This window comes from Montipora foliosa, chromosome 5 (genome assembly GCF_036669935.1).
Source record: "Montipora foliosa isolate CH-2021 chromosome 5, ASM3666993v2, whole genome shotgun sequence".
In the NCBI taxonomy this organism is placed as follows: domain Eukaryota; kingdom Metazoa; phylum Cnidaria; class Anthozoa; order Scleractinia; family Acroporidae; genus Montipora; species Montipora foliosa.
In genome coordinates, this window is record NC_090873.1 from 17,668,872 (window position 1) to 17,683,435 (window position 14,564).

General features: G+C 41.7%; 1 long non-coding RNA gene across 1 annotated transcript in view; it reads left to right on the forward strand.

Annotated features, from left to right (window-relative positions):
• The first annotated feature begins 13,864 nt into the window (after positions 1-13,864).
• LOC138003002 (uncharacterized) overlaps positions 13,865-14,564 on the forward strand; it is a 60,083-nt gene continuing 59,383 nt past the window's right edge. The window contains exon 1 of the long non-coding RNA XR_011123393.1: positions 13,865-13,940. This is a non-coding gene — a long non-coding RNA (uncharacterized lncRNA). The remainder of the gene's footprint in view (positions 13,941-14,564) is intronic.

A 14,564-nucleotide genomic window follows, 5' to 3' on the forward strand; every position in this document is an offset into this window, starting at 1 on the left:
AATGGTATCCCTAAGTTCTCTCTCTAAAGTACGTCACCCTTGCACACACTAAGATTAACATTAACTGAGTAGAAGCTTGATCGTTCACTTTTAGATACTAAATTTGCAGCCTTTTTGGATTTACCGATCGTGGAAATACCGAGTATTCTAGACATATTGTATAAGCATACCAACGCGACAACTCAAACGAATAGTGAACTTCAAACGAAAACTTTTTAAGAATGGCTTAATTACAACTCATGGAGGTCGCAGCCGAGGTGAGCAGAAATTCTCAAACATCCTACAGTGAGAAATAGGAAAAACACGAACATTTCGCATTTAATTAATCGCGAAGTCACTGATGCCCTAATATATTCAGACGAATATTTCGCATTTAATTAATGGCGAAGTCACTGATGCCCTTATATATTGAGACGAATATTTTGCAGTTAATTAATCGCGAAGTACCTGATTTCCTTATAGACCTTATATATGTAGACGAACATTGCGCAGTTAATAAATCGCGAAATCATTGATTTCCTTGTATGTGAAGATGTACATTTCGCAGTTAATTAATCGCGAAGTCACTGATGCCCTTGTATATTCAGACGAACATTTTGCAGTTAATTAATCGCGAAGTCCCTGGTTTCCTTATATATGTAGACGAACATTTCGCAGTTAATAAATCGCGAAATCATTGATTTCCTTATATGTGAAGATGTACATTTCGCAGTTAATTAATCGCGAAGTCAATGATTCCTTCATATATTTAGACGAACATTTTGCAGTTAATTAATCGCGAAGTCACTGATGCCCTTGTATATTCAGACGAACATTTTGCAGTTAATTAATCGCGAGGTCACAGATTTCCTTATATATGTAGACGAACATTTCGCAGTTAATTAATCGCGAAGTCATTGATTTCTTCATATATTCAGACGAACATTTCGCAGTTAATTAATCGCGAAGTCACTATTCCCTTGTATATTCAGACGAACATTTTGCAGTTAATTAATCGCGAAGTCCCTGATTTCCTTATATATGTAGACGAACATTTCGCAGTTAATTAATCGCGAAGTCATTGATTGCCTCATATATGAAGATGTACATTTCGTATTTAATTAATTGCGAAGTCACTGATTCGTATATATGTGTAGACGAACATTTCGCAGTTAACTAACTGAAAAGTCTTTCGTTTCTGTAATATGTATAGAGAGGCATTTTTGCTAAATTTCATTTGTCTCTATAGAGTGACATAAATGCAAACTTTGCAATTGTAAAATCTCTCGTACACGGCGGTACACGGCGGACAACAAAAAACGAAAGCACATGCAGAGCGCCAAAAATAATAAACAGTCATACATTCCGTTTCTTTAACCATCATTGCTTATGCGTATTGGACAAGAGAAAAAACAGTTGCTGGCTCGTGGTCTGGGTTTTTCTTGAGCATTTGAAGACACAATATGAACCGATGGTGATGGGTTCATCCTTGGGCAGCGGCAAGCTTGCAGCGGAGGTTTTTTCATGTTTCGATCCCTACAGGAATCTACTTTGGTATTCCACAAGCTTTCTCTCGGATAAATTTGAAAACGTAACTTTAGGTGCGAAAACGGAACAAAAGTTTTTCGTCCACACTACAGCGTTTTATCGGCGGCACAATTGCTTAATCTCGCTTTGAGCATGCTCGCAGTAAGTAGACATTCGAAAATTTCTCTCCATTCTTCAGCGACAACCACTTCGTTAACAAAGTTGTCTCACCACGCACTCGTTCTGCCAGGTCGAGTCCAGAAGCGTCTCTGCTTATAAGGTTAAGAGCGTCGCGTCGCTTTCCTAGTATCCTTTGACACCAATGATTGTCTTAAGTTATTCCTGATTCTCTGGCGTACAATATTCATGTGAATTGAAGCAATACTTAACTCCAAATAAGCGATTAAAGAAGAAATTATTGCCAACAACACAGAAAACATGATAAATAACATGACAAAATGACGCAAGCGTATTCAAAAAGTTCCGGATACGAAATGTTTTCCGTCCACACTAATACAAAAAAGTTGCGTTTTCAAATTGTTCCACTCTGGAGAGCGTATTCAAAAAGTTCCGTTTTCGCGGATCTTTTTATGCGGATATGTGCGTTGTAGTGTGGACGGAAGGCCTAACAGTAACAATAAAGTTGCGTTTTCAAATTTATCCGGCATAGTGTGGACGAGGCCGGATTCCAGTCCGCTATAAAGCGAACACGAGAACAAGGCCTCTGAGTGCCTACAATTGCTCAATTTTCTCGACAAGTTTTCTTTGGCGACCCGTACACACTGCATACAGACCAGCAAGTTCTGCAACTTGAGAAATTTTTCCTTGACAAGTGGACTTGTCAAACTTGAGTGGCAAGTTTTTCTTTACACGCCAGCAAATAAATTTTTCAAGTGAAAACTTAACAAGGAAAACTTGCTCCTGTGTAATCGGCTTTAGTTTGAGAATTTCTAATTCCTCAAGTGAAGTGTCTTTTCCAACATCGCTACAAAAAGTTGGCAATCTATTTGGAATCATTTAGCTGCATTGCTTTGAGGTGACAAAGTGAAATGAATTTTTTGGAAGTTGAATTCAACGGATCCAGTCTTTAAAATAAGCCAAAAATACATCACTGTTTATTTCACGTTTGAGATTTCATTTTCTTATTCAACTCCGTGAATACCTTATACGGCTTAACTACAGAATACCCCGCCACTCGAACTATATTCCACGTAGCCGGCTACGCGGTACGCGGTACCCAGAAATAGGAATGCATAATACTGTAGAATACCCCGCCACTTGGACTAATTTCCAAATGAACTAAATTTCAAAATGGCGCAGCGATGTTATATGTGCTGGCTACGCGGTACGCGGCACGCCGTGACATTCCTCGTTCTTAAAGCGTCAAAGCCTAGGTAATTCCACAGACAAGAGACTGTGGAACTGTGGACTTGGAAGAACGTTATATAAACAAATGATTTCAAAATGGCGCAGCAATGTTATTTGTGCTGTCTACGAGGTACGTGGCACGCTGTGATAGCACTCGTTTACTGATTAAGTCTAAGCGCTCGTTTCAGTATTAGGCCTCTAAGCACTCTTTTAAAATTTTAGCTTTCATTTCACGGTTCGCTTAAACTTCGCTTTTTAACACGATCGTGTGATGAACATAGCACTCGTTTACTGATTAAGCCTAAGCACTCGTTTCAGTGCTAAACTCTTAAAATTTTAGCTTTCATTTTACGGTTCGGTTAACTAGACTTTTTACCGAGACCTTGAGAAGAATATAGCACTCGTTTACTGATTAAGCCTAAGCACTCGTTTGAAATTTTAGCTTTCATTTTACGGTTCAGTTAGGGTTAGGGTACACTAGAATTAAAATTTTCCACGTACCGCGTACCGCGTAGCCAGCTACTTAAGATACTTTGCCATCTTGACTTTAACTCTTTCCGCGTACCGCGTAGCCAGCTTGTAAAGATACTTCGCCATGTTGACTTTAATTCTTTCCGCGTACCGCGTAGCCATCTTCTTAAGATACTCGATGTGGCAGGGTATTCTGCAGTTACTCCCCTTATACTTAGACATGGTATTCGTGGAAGGAAGCATTCTTCTTAACGGAAAATGTTAATTAAGCTGACATTACCTTTTACTACCATGATCGGATCCTGTTGTTTATCTGAGGGAAACGGTAATTCTGTTAAGTGTCCTCTGCAGCAGCATGTACCAACACAAAAGAAAATAAAGGGGGAAGAGAGGGAGCTCCCACGGTTTAGAGATCCCAAGGAGATTAGGCAACAGCCAATCACATGGCTGGAATGTGTGCCGCGTGGATAGCCCACGCTCAGAGATCATATTCCCACCATATGATGGCTGTTGCCTGATCCCTTGGGATCTCTACAGCGTGGGAGTCGATCCAAAAATAACCTGAGACATATTAGGTATGGAAAAGGACATGTATGGGGGATGCCCTCTCTTCCCCATTTATTTCCTTTTGTGTTGGTACATGCTGCTGCAGAGGAGACTTAAAAGAATTACCGTTTCCCTCGGATAAACAATGTACAGCGTGGGAGAACGTGGGAGTCGATCTAAAATTAACTTGAGACTCCTGTTGAGACATATTACCTATGGAAAAGGGTATGCATGGTGATGCCTTCTCTTTCCCCTTTAATTTCTCTTGACCAACAGGAACCGTACAACGCGTGCCGTGTTTCGTATGTTGGCACTGTTCCAGGTTTTTGTCTCGTTTAATTTGTGCTTTTCCCAGTCTCCTTTCACAATTCCCTTTGCTATTTTTTGCAACGCTTTCTTCAGGGTTTGGTCTCTGATTTCTGCAGTAACAAAAGCATATGTTAACTGTTGATATTCCATCTAAAGGTCTTTTCAGCGCTGTCATTGCCTGTTTGCAGTAGCAGGATTGCTGTAATCGCTTGTAATTAGTTACGAGGTTACCAGCGATTTTGCGGGATTGCTGTAATAACTGACCGCGCACAGCTGGCTCAGTTGTTGGTTATCGGGTTGTCACCCCGGCTGGATCAACACTCAGGATCTTCAAATAACTAAGGAGAAAGTGCCGTCTTTGTAATTTCATCTTCAAATTGTTAGACTTTCAAGTCTTCTCGGATAAGGACTATAAACCGTAGGCCCCGTCTCACAAATATCACAAAGGTGAAATCATAAGCTTCTTGTTCTAGTGGATGTTAAGGAGGCTCGAAATAGTTTCTCCTTTTTTCAATCAAATAAACATATTGTGTCCTTAGATACAGTTACGGTAATCATATCAAGGCGAAATTTGGCCAGGGTATTAAGTACCCATCGTAGATTTCCTCCAAAATAACGTTACTATGGCAACGATATGAGGCATTTCTTTGAGCCTTGAAATCAACATATGTTGCCTTTTTTTCAAGAAACGGGAGGGTGAAATTTTCCCATTTAGTGTTACCAGATAATGTTAGAAATACTCTCTAAAATATTTAAAATTCAACAAAATCTGTAGGTCAGTTTTTCAGAAACAAAAGTTTTTTTGAAATGTGCCTCTAATTTTTTTTTTTCACCTACAGAATTTTTTTAAATTTGAAAGACAAACGTTTTAAATTAATCTAAGCTAACATGGAAATATGAAAAATTCACTGTCCGGAAGCAGAGATACAAACGAGTAAAGTTGCAGAATCAGGAAAAATGAGGGGGTTACAAGATCGGCATTTACGCATGCGTCACCCGCTCATTCGAGTGCACGCGCGAGTTGAGCTAAAGGTGTTGTGGCTGTCCTGTTGTCTCCAGCAGAAGTGGCCGGCCTGGGTGATATCTCTAAAAGGGTTAGTTGTAATGATCCATACTCATTAATGACATTTATCTTCCTGTGAAAACAAATCCTGGTAGAGACAATTCCTTAACCGAAAAGATTTCGAAATAAAGATACCGCCAAGATACAAGATATAAGTTCCACTACTTGCTACATGTCTCCTGTCACATGTCAATCAGAGCTAAATCGTTCGTGTTACACTAGTTTCCGGTCCGAGTTCATTTCCGATTACAACACACTCCCCACTGATTGACATCGGAAGTCAATCAAGAAAGTTAAAATAACACTGATTTCACGCAAAACCAATTTAGCTCCTTAGTTTCAGTGTTAAATGCTCAAGATATGGTCAGACAGTTCATGGAGCAGTGATCGCTGTAGGGATATCTTCATCTCTGACCATCTGATTGCTTATTCCACTGTCAAATTGTCCTGTTCTCGCATTAGTTGCGTGTTCGTCACGCACATTGATTTCAAGAGGATAGAGCTTCTGAACTAAACGTTTTAAGCGAGTCTAGCGAAGAGAATTATCTACTGTCACCACTTCTGCTGCGCACACAACGTTGTCTTATCCCTGTGACAGTTTCTCTACTTTCTCCTTTCTCCTCTGTTGTCTGGGTGTCTTGTCAGCATAGATGTGCACAACGTCTCCTACTTGAATTGTTCTTCTTGGTTCACCTCCCTTGAGTTTCTGGTACTCGCGGAACCCTGTAAAATGTTCTTTCTTCCATCGATTTCTGAAATGGGTGAGAGGACCGTCTAAATATCTCTCTCGTCTGGGCAAAGTGTTTACAGGTACTGTGATGGCAGGAGATTGATCTACAAGTCGACGACCAATTACAAGATGAGAAGGCGTAAGTGGAGTTTCTGTTAGCTCACGGTAGACACAGCTCAAGGAACTGGAATTCAAAACGCCTTCAGTTTCGATCAACACTGACTCTAACTTCTTCATAACTCAACTTCGCATTTGCGAGCGCTTTCTTGAGACACCTCTTCACCAGTTTCACACAGATTTCGAAGAATCCGCCCCACCAGCTGGCTGTGGGTACATTGCATTTCCAGTCAATGTTCCGATCAAGAGCGAATTTCTCAACCTTTGCATCTCGGAAAGTTTTCCCGTTGTCTGAAATGAACAGGGTCCGTAGTCCCCTTCTACCAAAGAATCGCTTCAGCACTCTTAAGACCGAATTGGCAGAGAGGTCTGGAGTAGACATTTGCTCCATACGCAGACTTGCTAGCATCTGCGAACCCATGCAGTTGATAGACGTGATGTCTTCCACTTGAACATCATCCAAGATGAAACGAGGCACTGCAATGCTTCAGACTTTCCCCATGTCTTGTAGTAACTCCTTCCAGCGCGACGCGAGACTTTCCGGCAAGGCTTCATCCTAACCAAGTTTTAAATGACAAAGTTCTTGGAGCATGCCCTTTAAAAGTAAGATAACTGGTGACAGTAAGCCTAATGGATCATAGAATCGAGTAGTACTGCTCCATAGTGTCCGCTTAGTTAAACTTCGCTCCACAAGCACACGCGACGCCCTTCGAGCAGCTAGTCACAAGGCCCAGCAGACCCCCCGCCACTGTGCCAACGAGTACTGGCAGAACCTATGCGCCAAAATCTAGCTAGCAGCGGACTGTGGCCACGCAAAGGTGATGTGTGAGAGCATTAAAACTGCCACCGGCCTTATGAGCATCAAAACAGCCCCGCTCAAATCAAAGACTGGCGAGGTCATCACTGATCAGAGCATGCAGCTGCATAGTCACCCTGTACAATAACAAGGATGAAGGTAGTGATTGCAACAACTGTCGCGGCATCTCTCTTCTGAGCATCGTTGGGGAAGTCTTCGATCGGCTCACCTTGCCCGCCTGCAGAGCCTTCGCTTTGCAAGTCTACCCCGAGTCACAGTGTGGCTTCAGAACCGGGAGGTCCACAGTGCACATGATCTTCTCCTTCCATCAGCTGCAGGAAAAGTGTCGAGAGCAGTAGCAATCATTGTTCCTCGCCTTCGTGGACCTCACCAAAGCTTTTGACTTGGTGAGCAGAAGCGGGCTCTTCAAGACCCTCCAGAAAATTGGCTGCCCTCCAAAGCTCGTGGCGATCATCACCTCCTTTCACCAGGACATATCGAGTACAGTCTGCTTCGATGGGGCCACCTCCACTGCCTTCCCAGTCAGCAGTGGAGTAAAGCAGGGTTGTGAGGGCTTCCGTCGTGTGAGTCGACCGCTGCTGCGCTGCAAAGACGTCATCAAGCGAGACTTGTGATATGCTTTCATCGACACCAGTCCATGGGAGGACATCGCCAAACACCGAGATACATGGCGGCAAAGTGTCAAAGCGGGAGTTTCAAAGGCGGAAGCGAACGCTAGAGTCCAGACTACATACAAGAGAGCGGCGAGGAAAGAACGAGCAGCCCCTGCGCGCGATTCTACAAGGCACGTCTGCGCCACCTGCAACAGAGACTGCCACTCCAGGATCGGGCTACACAGTCATACAAGATCCTGCCCTTGAGTTTCCTTCAAAGGGACTTCTGACGTTAGCTCTGGTCGTTTGTAACAAGATGCACTTGTTATTAACGTCTTGAATAAAATATAAGTTTGTACTCACAGGTTGTTCTCGATTGCTGTCTCTAGCCTTTCTGGTCGTGATTAGATACTCTCGATAGTGTTGAACGCTGCACAAAGCCACGTGATGTTTCCCGCTACAACGATGACACCTTGCTTGCCAATCTCGACTCACATGAGCTCTTTTCAGACAACCAAAACATTTTCCCTTTTAACGAAGAATTTTCTTTCTGGATTCTGGATCGGTAACAACAGAACATTTGATAGTTGGATGGGGTCCACTGCAGAAAGTGCATCATTTATCCTTAGATAGCGGCGGTCTTTCGTTGTTTGCAAACAGGGTTGACCATGTGGGGGATGTCTTATTTTGACCTGCGCGAATTCCAAAACCTATGCGCAAGCAGTTGGTTTCTCCTACGCTTCCCGAGAGAGAAACCACTGCGAGCAACCGTTAGTCTCTTTGAGTGTGCCACCGTCCAGCGCCATGGACGAATAAATTAAATTTAAACCGGTAAAACGAGTTAGTAAACTTGTTTTGGCGATTGCGCATGCGTTCAGCTACCTAACTGCTGTGTTTGGACGAGCCTGCTGTGTAGTAATTTCCCGCGAAATAAGACGAATTGACGTCAAATACATGCTCGATGGAAAATCAAACCGTTGCTCGCAGTGGTTTATCTCTCGGGAAGCGAAGGAGAAACCAACTGCTCGCAGGGTATCCAAAACCAAATTCTCGTTTTTCGTTTAACTTTGTTTGCTCGGTTACCGTTCCCAAAGCACATCTTTCTCAAATTTGCAATTTTTCTGTGAAGGACTTGATAACTGTGTCAAGGTCCTAATCATCAGATGTGCCGCGACTCAGAATGAGGCGCAAACTCTTGTGGGATCTTTCCCATAATTACAGGCGTCAAAAATGTTCCATATGTCTCAGTCGAAATACCGATTCCTTTTAGACTTCTAACTGCCGGCTCCGCTCGATCCAAAAGCTGGCGCCATTGCTTTAAGTCGCTCCCGTCGTTTATTTTTGGAAGCTGCATGCGCAATTCGATGTGTTTCGAAATAATGACTTGCTTATTTCCGAAGCGTTTGTCCAGAAGTTGGACCGCGTGGTTGTAATTCGAGATTGTTAATGCTAAACCAGAAATTGTCTTCTTAAGCCCATCAAAAACATCTGAAAAGCGGTTTTATTTTTATGACCAAAGACAAACAGCAATAAGCCACTGTGTTTTTGATAGCATCAAGCAATTATGGAAGCGCGCACAAACTGAGGTTGCTTGAAACGTGGCCAAAACTCATTTTGGGCAAGAAAGTGAGAAAATAACCATGTATTGTTTTGCCCGCCCATTAGCAAAAAATAAAACCGCCTTTTGATATTATGCGAACTCAAACAAGACTACAAGCAAATGTTATTTAACATAAACGTGCGGAATTCATAAAAGTTTTGCTGAATTTTAGCGAAACTCAAATTTCTGCGGAAAAGGTGCCATGAACATGTTTCATCCTGGGGACAAAAGTCGTCTCTGGTTGAGTTTCCTCTTGGTGTTTGGTCATTTCGTTGCACTATATTCATGCTCGCTGAATGAAATGTTTTCAACAACATGGGATGACTGACCATGATTTCATCCCGGTCCCCAGCACCAGCCAGGGTGAAATTCGAACGTCCCACGTTATACACTTTCCTGTCGCCATGAGTTCAGCGCAAAACAAACTACCTTTTTTTAATACGAAAACAGCCTGGGGTTTGTGTTGTATTACACGTTAATACAAGCAAGAAAATTTTCCGTTCCGTAAAATTCTCAAAATTAATCCCAACCTCGGAACCCACGGAAAAAGCAGTCTTTACCAACGGTCAGTGTAAAACGCAGACTGCAGACCGGGGCTCAAATGCAGACTGAGGTTATAATTTAACTCTTGAAAAAGCCCAAACCCATTAGAAATGCTAACAGTTAAGCCTAAATATTGTTTTAGGCCTAATTAGGCCTAGGATTGCCATTTCTAAGGGGTTGGGGCTTTTTCAACAGTTACGTTAAAACCTCAGTCTGCATTTTACCCCTGGTCTGCAGTCTGCGTTTTACACTGAGCGCTTTACCAATAGAAAGTGTCTAGTTAAGCGTCCAAAATTCATGCATGATGAACGGAATATTTCGCCGGTCATCAATCATCCCAGGATGAAGCGACATTCGCTGTCTTGACCGTCCCTCCCTGGTTATTTAGTGACCTCCAGCAAAATGTAATACCAGCCCCCTCCCCCGAGTTGGGTTTGACATGGAAACGCTCTCTCCGAATATTCAAATATCCCGCTGCTGCCAAAAAACAGTAATTTTGAATCTCCCTCGTGAATTAATGACCTTTCATGTAGGCGCTAAAGCTATTGTTTCAAAACTTTCCAGCGCCAAACAGTAGCTATTGTCTTTGAATTTGATCCGCTTTTCTTGATGCGGGCGCTAGCTTGCCTTATAGAACCCAAGTTTGTTTTGCCATAACCGTACCTTCGGAAAGTACTGTTCAAAAATTTATGAAATGATATTACTAACAACAAATCGTTATTTTCTATGTCTGCAGGTCTGCGTTTTCTGGATACCCCCGAATAAGTAGCGTAAGCCTTTCTTTCATGTTTTCAATATTTTTGTGAAATTTTCTTTTGCTGACATTTGTTTTTCGAGATTGACTTCTTCTAATGTAAAGTTTTGCCGAATTATTATGGAATACCACCGTTAAACAAATAAGTATTGAGGACCTTATAGGTTGCCATACATGACTTACCTACAATACTCGTCACATTTGTTGGAACACCGGTCCCCGTTTCCCCCTTCCTCCAATGTTGATTTCCACAACTACTAGTAGTCGCCCGAAAAATTCTCACACAACATTGAATTGGGGAAAGGGGAATGTGGTATAAAATATGATCTTGTAACACGATGATTCTGACCATTCGCTAAGTGTTCCAACTAAAGATGTCTAGTATTGTAGGTATCGGAGAGGCTGAACATTTACGCACGCATGCGCTGACGGAATGTTTGAAGACGAGATGAGAAAAATATGCAGTACCTCCAGACGTGGCGCTGGAGCGTCGTACCAAACGAGTCATCCCAGGATTTCGGCCCGTGCGATCGCTTTTGGACGCAGTTGGCCCTTCGCTGCTTTCTGCTACCGACCTCGCCTCCCGGTACGGCATTGAGGGAGGGATATGTCGGCCCCTAAACCATATGAGACAAATCCCACGCCTACTCACAGCTCCAAACCGCCCTTGTCATTACAATTTAACGTAAGATTTCGATGGCTTATATATTCAATAGAATACTCATTTTATCTGTCATATGGTAAGCACTGGAGTCGCCGATTACAAAGTGCACGCATGCGCCCTGCCGAAGGTAACATACATGCATGCATAAAACTTTATTTCATCTCGAATTTCAGAATAATATCTTCGAGACATTACAGCTAACATACATGATATATACAGATACATAACTAAATATGAAATAATATTTAAAGATATATTAATCAAAACGAAAGGCCGCTGTACAAAATCCGGCCCTGGATTAGTTTAAAACCAGTAAACTCAGTGGTACGGGAAAAATCAGGTAGCGCATTTCGCAACGTACTTAGTAAAAACGTAAGAAAAAGAACTAAGACCGTAACTGGTTGTTCTAGGTTTATTGAGGGACAGAATGTAATTTCCACGAACATCATGCGTAACAAGAGAACGGGAGAGAAAACGTATTTTTCATATATGCAGGACAAGCCTTTTCTTTCTTTAACTACTTTAATACAATAATATGAGGAAATTTTGAATGCGCTTATTGCATAGAGATGTAGAGTTTGACTTAAGTGGTACATAAGAGGACAGGTAATCGCAAATATAAATCTCATTACTCTCTTATTTACATTATACCGTTTCTTGGACAAGAAATTACTAAAGGTTAGGCCGAATTTCCTATGATAAAAAGTCTACGTTAACAGCACGCATCTTGGTTACTCCTTAGTATCCGCCTAGAAATCTTCTTCTCGCTACTTTTTCCTCATTTGATGAGGACCAGTCTCCGCTTGCCTCCTTCATGCCCAAAAGGAATTCTGGGTAATTCAGCCGTTCCATGACAAAGGAGGACCCCCGATTCTCATTTCATAGATTTTCTTATGAGTGCGGAGCCACCCAGTCCTACCGGCAAAATACAGCATCGATTGAAATTTTTAGCTATCAAAGCTTGCTCAAATTGTATCGGTAGGTCCTGGAATTAGTCCACAGAAAGGCCAGAGAGACGACTTCACTGGTGCTGTGAACCGCCATGTTTACAACAGAGCAATTTAGGTGTTCCAGTCTGCATGAAATCATCCCTCACCTCTGTCTCGAGAAGACCAGACACGCACGGTTCTTACGTTACGTTTATGCCCCTGTAGAATCAACCGAAATCTCAACTCCTTGTCAAACGTTAACCAGCATCTTAATATTTTTGGTAGGCTACAATATTGTCTGAGTATTGGTGTCGGTTGGTATGAAGCCGTGCGATGCAATATACGCCGTGCAATATTCCAACAGTTTTAAACTCGTGTGATAAGTACCTTTTGTCCTCTGAACACTTTAATAGGCTCTATTCCCAGACGGACTGACATGATTATCAAGTGCAACGGTCAGCGTTGATTGACATATTTTATACACCAAGGAGTCAGAATAGCTATGCAAATATATTACGGCCCCTGAAATCAGTTGTAGCAAAAGAACAGTTCATCGGCAATGGTTGGTGCTCTGCTTTTGAAAAACTCAGGCTGAAACCCTGAAAATATAAAGCTAATGAAAACGACACCTGTTATTAATTGATGAAAAACGACAAGTCTGTAATTTTCCTGTTAAAGTGCAAAACGAGTCCATTGTTTGTCATACCCGACTTTTGACCATACCACTGTTTACCCTCATTAATTAGGTTAATTTATGTATGCACAATGGTAAAATAAATCAATGAATGCTTTCCAAATTCTGCCCCTCTAAGGCTAGTTATAAGGAAGAAATGTATAGGCTTGAACATATGACAACGTGATAAGACATTTGCAATCACTGGTCTGTGATGACATGGTTTCGAATCGTGAATCTCAACGGTTCACCATGGTGAACCGTCGGTGAGCTGAAAGATAAACAGTTCATTTCTTTAAACAAACGATTCACCATGGTGAACCGTGCCGCAATAGCAGGAAATGTTACGGGATTTTTTTGATTTCACATTTACAAACTAGTTTAGATTACAACCTCGGGATAGGATGGTTCTTATGCCCGGAAACTCTTTCCCCCTTACATATCGAGCTAAAGTATCTGGTGAATCGCACGGTGAATCGTTGACAATCACTTCTCAACTGCAATTTGCATACATTAAGTCCATTTTAATTTAATCATCCTGTAAATTCTTTTCGAGATGGTATCAGCTCCACATCGGCACCAATCGATATATTATTAACCGAACCTCACAAGACGTCAGCGACCCCACCTCTCTAGCTTTATTCCCTTCGCTAACCGTTGTCACGCCTTCAAATGCCAACATCAGTCCCAGTGCAAGGAAGATCGCCCTTATTTTGCTCGATTCTCGTCTCGATAATAATTAAAGCCCCCGATGTCTTGTGTACGCTATGTTAATCAAAGTACACAGTGTCAACTACTTTACATGGAAATGCGGTACAAAGCATATTGAAGATGTTCCTTTATACACCACATAGTATTTATAATTATTTGGCCTTCTAAAAACTCTCCAACACACATTCCTTGATTATCATCATGTTCAGACTAACTGCCCACCTTTTTAAATACAAAGCATGCGAAGAGACATTCCGTTTATCTTAGTAACAAGTTGTTGTTTTCTAAAGAGTTTTGACGTCTGATCCACGCCTCTACAGATTTGCCAATTTCCCTGAAGCAAATACAATATTGTAGGCTTTCTAGCACTCACCAGCTGACTATGAAACCCGAGGAGTCTGGGTACGAGTGTTGTCGTTACGAAGCCGACGTGAGCTCACCTGAGCTGCGAAAACGAGTACATCCTAGTAGTTAAACCGTTTGAAACATGTGGCGGTGTGAAAATTGTGGCAAGCAGCAGTGACAAATGAAAGAAAATCGTAAAATGTAAGTTATGAAATTTCTTTGCTTTCAAACAATTTGGGTGACTGCTTACTGTTATCAGCTGAACGAAAGAGACGAGTTATGATGACTTGTAAGTGGAGATGCACCTTGCGTCATGGCTGCCATGTTGGTGCACGAAAACAAAATAGCATTTCTTCCATCAGCGTTTGAACGTTACACATTTGAGATTTTCGCGCGAACATCCTTAAGTCTCACTCTAAAATTACTTTCTTGTGAGGATACTACATACTCTTCTGACGAGAATTATAGTCTGCTGAGAAGAATGCCAATGATTAAATTCTTTGTCCTTGGAGGAGAATATTATTATTCTTAAGAAAATCAACACAGTTTTTATGGTAAGAATATATAATCTCCTGAGGAGATGGATAAATCTTTTCAAAAGAAGTTTTGTTTTTGAATGATGATTGTTATTCTTCATTTAAGAATGGGTGGCTTTCTTGTAAGAATTTGTGCAACCTTGTGGGAATAAAATGTTCTTCTCTCAAGAATCTCTCATTCAGCTTTAGAGAATGATTATCAGTTTACACACCTTATATTACTGACCAGGCCAGAGCTTTAATTAATTTTGTCTTTAAAATGAACTGAAAGCAGTGGCCACTACGAAGT